At 32.6% G+C, this 7,496-nt stretch overlaps 1 long non-coding RNA gene across 1 annotated transcript; it reads right to left on the reverse strand.

The window, feature by feature from the left end:
• Window positions 1–1,400: 1,400 nt before the first annotated feature.
• Window positions 1,401–3,124, reverse strand: LOC134266193 (uncharacterized). Its single transcript, XR_009991916.1, has 3 exons — window positions 3,069–3,124; window positions 1,870–1,956; window positions 1,401–1,663 (listed from the first exon to the last, which is right to left on the reverse strand). It is a non-coding gene; the product is annotated as an uncharacterized LOC134266193 (long non-coding RNA).
• Between the last annotated feature and the right edge of the window lie 4,372 nt (window positions 3,125–7,496).

Below are 7,496 nucleotides of genomic sequence, written 5' to 3' on the forward strand. Positions count from 1 at the left end.
AAGGGAAATTGGAAGTTTGTGCTCAACACAACGGTTTTACTACCTATGACTTAAGTATTTGTCAAAGTCATTTTTGGTATGTATATCTGCACTAGCAAAATTTTAAAAGGTTTCAAATTGGTATTTAGACCTTTTTTGTAATAAAAAACATTTAATGCAATAGCAGGAGGGTTGGTATCATTTTATTAGCTTGCTCACAATAATTCTTGTTTATGAAAGAGATTCACTATGACAGCTCACATAATTATAAAGTAAAACCATGTCAATCAGGCATGTAGCATCAGGTTTGGGTTGGGTAGGGGGGATGACATCCCCCACCCAACTTTTTTCTCAACGTACCCTAATGTTTAACCACATCCCCCCTCCCGAGTTTGTCCTTCCGTCCGTCCGTCTTTCTGTCTGTCTGGAACGCTTTCGTTTCCACACGATATCTCGAGAACCCTCCGAGCTTTTGCAATGAAATTTAGCATAGCAACAGTTACTCCCTATGGACTAAAGAAGAACCCTATTGATTTTGTGGTCAAAAAGTCAAAGGTCAAGGTCATAAATAAACAAATTCTGTCTGTTATAACACTTTCCTTTCCACACAGTATCTCGAGAACCATTTGAGCTATTGCAATGAAATTTTACATAACAACTCCCCGTGGCCTTATGAAGACCCCTATTGATTTTGACGTCAAAAGGTCAAAGTTAAAGGTCGTAAATCTATACATTCTCTCTGTGTGTAACACTATCATTTCCGGGCGATATTTCAAGAAGATTTTGAGCTTATGCAATGTATTTTATACCAAAACTCCCTAGGACCTCTCTCAAAGTGTCCCGCCCCGTTTGTTTTATTAGTATTTATAGTATTACATGTCGCTATTTTTAGCACAGGGGCATGAGGAGTTATTGCGTATAAAACAGGTTCTCGGCAGAATTTATATTCCTATCACATCTACCAGAACTGTTTAATAAAGGTTGAATTAGACACCATGTTTTGTGTAAATTTTTGACGATATCAAAAGTGAATATATACATGTATGTGACTTCATATTTGCATATAATTGTCGAAATTGTACAGCAGTTCCGTGGCGCAGTGGTATGTCTCCCGCTTCACATGCGAGAGGTCACGGGCTCGATTCTCTGACGATCATTTTTTTCTTTTCCGAAATTCTTTTTTTTTACTAAGTGATAGTATTCAGCATATGAAATGAAAAAAATTATGAGGTCTAGCTTGTACAAACTCATAAAACCATCATTACGTTGTGATAAATGATCCACATAAAAAGAATCTTCTATACACATGATCAAATCATTATTTCAATATTGACATATTTTATTTGCTTCAGTATACATGTATACATTCAAAAATTCTACAAATTCAATTAGGGGGATCCGACCCCCCCACCACCGCCCCGAATTGCGCATGGTTTACTTTTTCCCTAAGCGGGGGACACAAATTCTCTGAATTAGCTTGTTAGATTTACATCAATAAAAAAATGCTAACAGACAAACAAAGAATGTTACTTTTGGATTGAACATTTTTATTTGATCCACTTTCATGAATACACTGTACAATTTATGGATCTGTTTTCTGGATCCCTGAGTCTCCGGTAACACTATCCACTCACTTCCAGCATCAATGGTCTGTACTGTAATGAGGTATTCTCATAATGATAATCTGAAAAAGTGATAAAATTAAAATGTAATAATATTATACAGCTTTGCCTTCAGATACTTACTAAGAACCATTTCTAGTTGAGCTTGAGCAATGATGATGAATGCAAAGCATGTTTATTGGAATCAATTAAATTCCAAGAGATCTCAATGGTTTAGTTTATCATTTTATTTTAAAAAGTTAATGTTTTCACTAAAAGTATTATTTACACGTTTTTCCTGTCTAATTCTATATCAGCTCATCCAATTCTGTTTCTGCTTCTTTCCGAGGTTGACTTCAAAGTGGCGAATTTCATTCTAAAAACAGAAGTATACAACACAAAGTTGAGACGGTATTGATTTAGATATTCTTTAAATTTATAAACTTGTAATAAAAAGGTCAATTGGTTCTAGGTTTTGTCAAAACTCTAAATTGTGGTTTTCATTTCTTTCCAATAAGCCCCCCCCCCCCCAAGAAAAAATAGAGTATAGAAATTCTTTTCAAAAATTTATGTGCTGTAATTCTAATGATGCTTATTATTTGAACCTAGTTGACTTAAATTAGTTCAGTGGTACCGGTGAAAATGTTAGCTGAATATGAATTTTCTTTCATAAATAAACACTGGATGACATCAGCAAAAACCTTTTTTTTTATTTATTATTTTACTGTGGTGTATATACAATTCAGTTACCACTAGTCCACTACATTATATACTTGTCTGTATCATAATACTTCCAAGGTAATCCCCTTTCCTAATTATCCTAAACTAAAATACATTAAGTACAGAGTTAACCCCCTGCCCCTTTTTCTTTTTTTACGACGTCATAACAAAAGTCATTCCATTTTACAAATATTTCATAATAGTGTTGATTTTCATAAATTCATAATTTTTTATGTAAAAAGCAGGTATTATCTTAAATGGTAAATAAAGATATCTATTACTATATACAGAATTTTTATTTACCCGACCATCACTCAAGTTATAATCATTATAGCTGGTGAGTGACTTGGTTACACACATGCTGTGAATACAACAAATCAAAATTAAACTAAATTCAAATTAAACTTTATAATTTGGGATACAGTTATGTAACTGATCATGACCAACTTTTTCACGTTCGGCCCGCAGAAACAATCTAAGTTGGGGAATTTAATTTCATTTTATCATATTATAGTTTAATATCTGCAATATTATCGGGGAGGGGGAGGGGCATACCCCCTCCTCTTGGTTCCTCACGCCATGCATAATCTTTTCTTTTTAGTTATAAAATACTAAAGTAATGCTAACATATATAATCAATCAGAATTAAATTGAAATGTGCAAAAAAACACTTGCCAAGTGTTACATATTTTCCTGCATGGTTAATTTTTGTTATACATTCTTCAGAAACTGTAGTAATGGTAAATTGTAAAAAATTCAGTCACTAACCGTAATTAAGACTCATGAAAACGCCAAAACTGAGGCTCAGACTGCTCCAAGTTTGTAATTTTCTTCTAGTCTTCTGTACCCTGTTACTGAAAACAATGTAAGCAAACTACCGTTTATTCCTCCTATGTTAGAGAGCTATACCAAAGGGAGGTAATTTGAAGCAAAAAAGACAGAAAATTATGGATTTAAATCAGTTATCATATATAAATGCTTTAGTTGCCTGCAGATTTTTTTCTTGATTCTTCTAGGACAAATACTGTTTAATATATATTTTATGTTGATAAGCTTTAATGTGGTTGTAGATTTCTTATAGAGTACTGCAAATTTGCTGTTTTTTAAATCAAAATAAACCTCCAAAAGCTAGTTTTATTTATCAAAAGGTGAAGAGAATTTCAATAATCAACAGTTGTTAAAATAGAGTATTTTTAGATAAATAGAATAATAATTTAAAAAGCTTTTATTAATGACTAGTAATAAAAAATATTTGTTTAACCATAAATTCAAGTGTCATGATAAAGTACAAATCACGCTATTTGAAAGGCGCGTGGTTTCCATAGCAACAATGCGAAAAATTATTTTTGGCTTGCTTTTTTCTATTATACCCTTTGTTCTGAAAATTTATATATGAGTTTTAACCAAATCTGTTTCTATGCCACTTTCCACATTTTTTAACTAAATGCTCGATGCTTGCTGATTTTGACTCTTAAAATAGAGCTTTTGTCTGCTGTCAGAGTGAGAAGCTGTGAAATACATGTAATGTCAAAAGGAACGCTAAGGTTTTACACAACTTCTTTGAATTTGTTTCAGCAATGAAGAGACAGAACAACGTTTCGTTTAAAAAATAGTACGGAAAAAAATCTGTGTCAGATACTTATTTGTTCTGACAAGTAAAATGATCTGTTAGACTGGAAAAAATTTTGTCAGACCGGATACATGCAACTCATTTTTTTTACGTTGTAAAGGGAAAAAGAACAGCATTCAAATGCTATTCAAGGTTTTTGATATTCGATATCACGATTTTAAATGACATTAATTCTTAATTTCATGAATTTATCAGCATTTAGTTGGTCACGTGTTCATCACTAGAACTAAACTTGCAAAATGTGCGGCTTCAATTAATAATTAATAAAACAATTGAAATGAATGAATACATGTGTATGCAGACAAAATGGTATAATAATCCCAATGATCGATGTATGAAACATATCGTTCCTCATGTTTTTTCTTGTAGTAGTTCGTTAAACTATGTCTGATTTTTAATTACATTTGAGTCAAATCAAAATGACAAAAATTAAGTGTTAAAATAGTTTGCTCTAGAGATTCAAAGAAGGTGTTGATCCTTGCGTCGCACGTTCCTGCGGGATGTATTTTGAGATGAACTCTTTTGATGAGACCATTAAAAACCGAAATCCCATTTCGCTGTAGGTGCTGGCACAAAACGACCCCTCACTGCTCAATGGTTCTGAGTGCTGTGGATAGGTTAAAATTTATAGACCTACAGTGTACATGTAGCTTGCTCCATCGACAAGTGGTAGTGTCTCAATATGAGTGAAAAATTTTCGAACGTAAAACAAACAAAATGTAAAGTATTCAGACATACTTACTTCTATTTAGAAATTACTTGAAAAGAGATTTAAAATAATTGAATATAAAGATAGATACATTTGATAGAAAAGATAAGCACAGAATTCTATAAAAATTAATTATTGTGTCCGAAAAGAACCATTCATACCCAAACGAGAAAAGCAAATGCTTGTTTTAATCAGAGAAATTGTGTTGTCTGTTGATGGTAACATCGAATATAAAGAGTTTGTTTCTTTGTTGGGACCAAATATCTTGTACACATTCAAAAGAGAGAAGGGGGCGTTTTGATTCAAACGTTTCATAAGTATGAGGGCAGTGTTTGAGTAATAAATGGTACTGAAAGAAGTTTGAATCCTACACACAAAATAGTATTTTCGAGTTGGGAAAAACTTTTCTTCGGTGGTGGGGGTTGTTTGTTTGGTTTAGTCAAATTGTTGTAAGGTTTTTATCAGGGAGGTTGAATTGTTTTTCTCTGCCCCCACCCCTCCCTTACACGCACTTTCAAAGATGGTGCTAAGTAAATTGAACTTATTTCTAATGCCTGATGTTGTATCTCTTTCAAATCTGAACTAACTGACCTGTACCTAAAAGAGCTGCAGAACTGTAGCTTTCCGAAAAAAATATTTTGACAGACCGCAGAGCTACAGCGCCACCCATTGTAAGAACAGTACATTTATTGAGCATGAAAAGTTGAGCTTAGTTCTCGATGAATTCTTTCTAATTCTTACCTCAAACGTGAAAAAAAAATTTTATTCATAAATTTATAAAAATCCCTTCCTCCTCTATGAAGTTCGCTTGTATTTGACATTTGCACGAAGTGCATTGGACAAAATTATCTTGCAAACCAAAATTGCAGCGCAGCATAAATAGAGGGACAATAAATAGACGACATTTTAAATGATCTCAATTTTGAGGCCAGAAAGGGCTCACAAGACGAAAGACCACCTTTAAGCAATCGCTTAATGGTAGCTTAATGGTGATTTTATGGTGCTTAAAGAAGTTAACTCCATGAAGCCACCATTAAGCCACTATTAAGCTGCAACTTACAGGTGCTTAATGTCCAAACTTCATCAAGCTACCATTAAGCCACCTTTAAGCCGAGCTTAGTGGTGACTTAATGGTCAAACCTCATTAAACTTTTACGTTTTACACATTTTATATCGAATCTTTGATCTAACTTTTCAAGTTATTTCAATGTTATTTACACAAAATCTATTTTTTGTGATTTATAATTTTGTCTCGATCGTCATTTTTATATAACATTTCTGTCAACATGCAAAATCTCGGGCACTGAGAATAAAGTTAGCTTACAGGGGCTTGCTCCCGGTTTCTAATAATATTTTTTAATCGTTTACAGTATCAATAAAAAAGAAGTTTTATCTTATTACCGCATATGATTTAAAAAAAAAATAATTATTACATACGTTGTTTTTATTATTTGTGTATATGATTTTTGTTTTAAAAAATAAATAATTATATTATTACACGCCGGGGCCAACCCCCTGTGAAATATCTTAATTTCTCACTACCGAAATCAATTTGTTCTTGAAATTATCTTTATCCATAAACACAAAATATATATTACTTTAAAAAAAAAAGATTGTATTTTTATTTCATGTGTTAAATCAACATATTCCGCTACAGAATTCCCAGGAATATAAAGTCATTGTTCTCATGAGAAATTTTTTTTTTGGAGGGGTGGGGTGGGGGGGGGGGGGGGGGGCTGTGGCCACAGGTATAAAAAAATATTTAGTTTTCAAAGTTTGACTTTTACATCATGAATAATTTGAATTAATTCGTTATTTTTTCTTATGTAATGCAGCGGTAATATCTGTCAAAATCTAGTCGGTATTCAATCATTGTTATTTCAAAATCGATTTTCAGAAGAACAGCCGATCAGATTAAACATGACATCCGACCAGATTTATACACACTGGGAAACGGGGTAAGATTAACAGTGTACAGTACAGACTGGTTTGTAAACATAACCAGGTAACTCGTAAACGAGGATTGTCACTAGGCTTAAATCTTAGACACGTAAACCGTTAATATCCGCAGAATATTTTATTTTTAAAAAAAAATTTAATCTGTCTTTCCCGATGATAGATTTTTTGTGTTTTATCTATAATTAATTTAATTTCAATAATGATTTAATGCTTACACGTATAAATCTTCGAATAACAGAGCGAAGAATTCATTACAATTTAAAAGCCAAACTCAACGGTTTAGAAATATTAATGTGATATAAGCCTTTTAAAAAGATCCATAAATAAAATTGTTTATAGGTTGATTAATAAATCAATTCAAGACTTTGGAGACGTTCAACAAAATAAATACTTTTACAAGTCCAAATCAAACTTTGTGCAAAATAAATATTTAATATTTTCCTTTCAATTTCAAGAGCGGTATTAGCACAATGGTTAAGGTGACTGCCATCTACTCGAAGGGTCATGAGTTCGCGCTCCTGTGTGGTATTTTTTTTTAATTTTGAATTTCGTTCTTTTCCTTTTTTTTACCAAATCAAGATATGTGTGAACTCGCCATTTATAACTTGTGATGAAAAATCACTATAGTAATAATAATTTTTCACCCATAAAAACAGTAATATCGACTGCGTAATGGTGGCTCAATGGTGGCTTAATGGTAGCTTAATGGTAGCTTAATGGAGTTTGGACATTAAACACCTGTAAGTCTAGTTTAATGGTAGCTTAATGGTGGTCTAAAAGTTACCATTAAGGACCTGTAAGCCACCATTAAGCTACCATTAAGCTACATTTAAGCACCCATTAAGGACATTGAGATGGCTTAATGGTAACTTAATGGTGGTGTAAATGTTACTTAAAG

Source organism: Saccostrea cucullata, unplaced genomic scaffold, assembly GCF_032062105.1.
Source record: "Saccostrea cucullata isolate Sc308-1 unplaced genomic scaffold, CSIRO_AGI_Scuc_v1 ctg9928, whole genome shotgun sequence".
Lineage (NCBI taxonomy): Eukaryota > Metazoa > Mollusca > Bivalvia > Ostreida > Ostreidae > Saccostrea > Saccostrea cuccullata.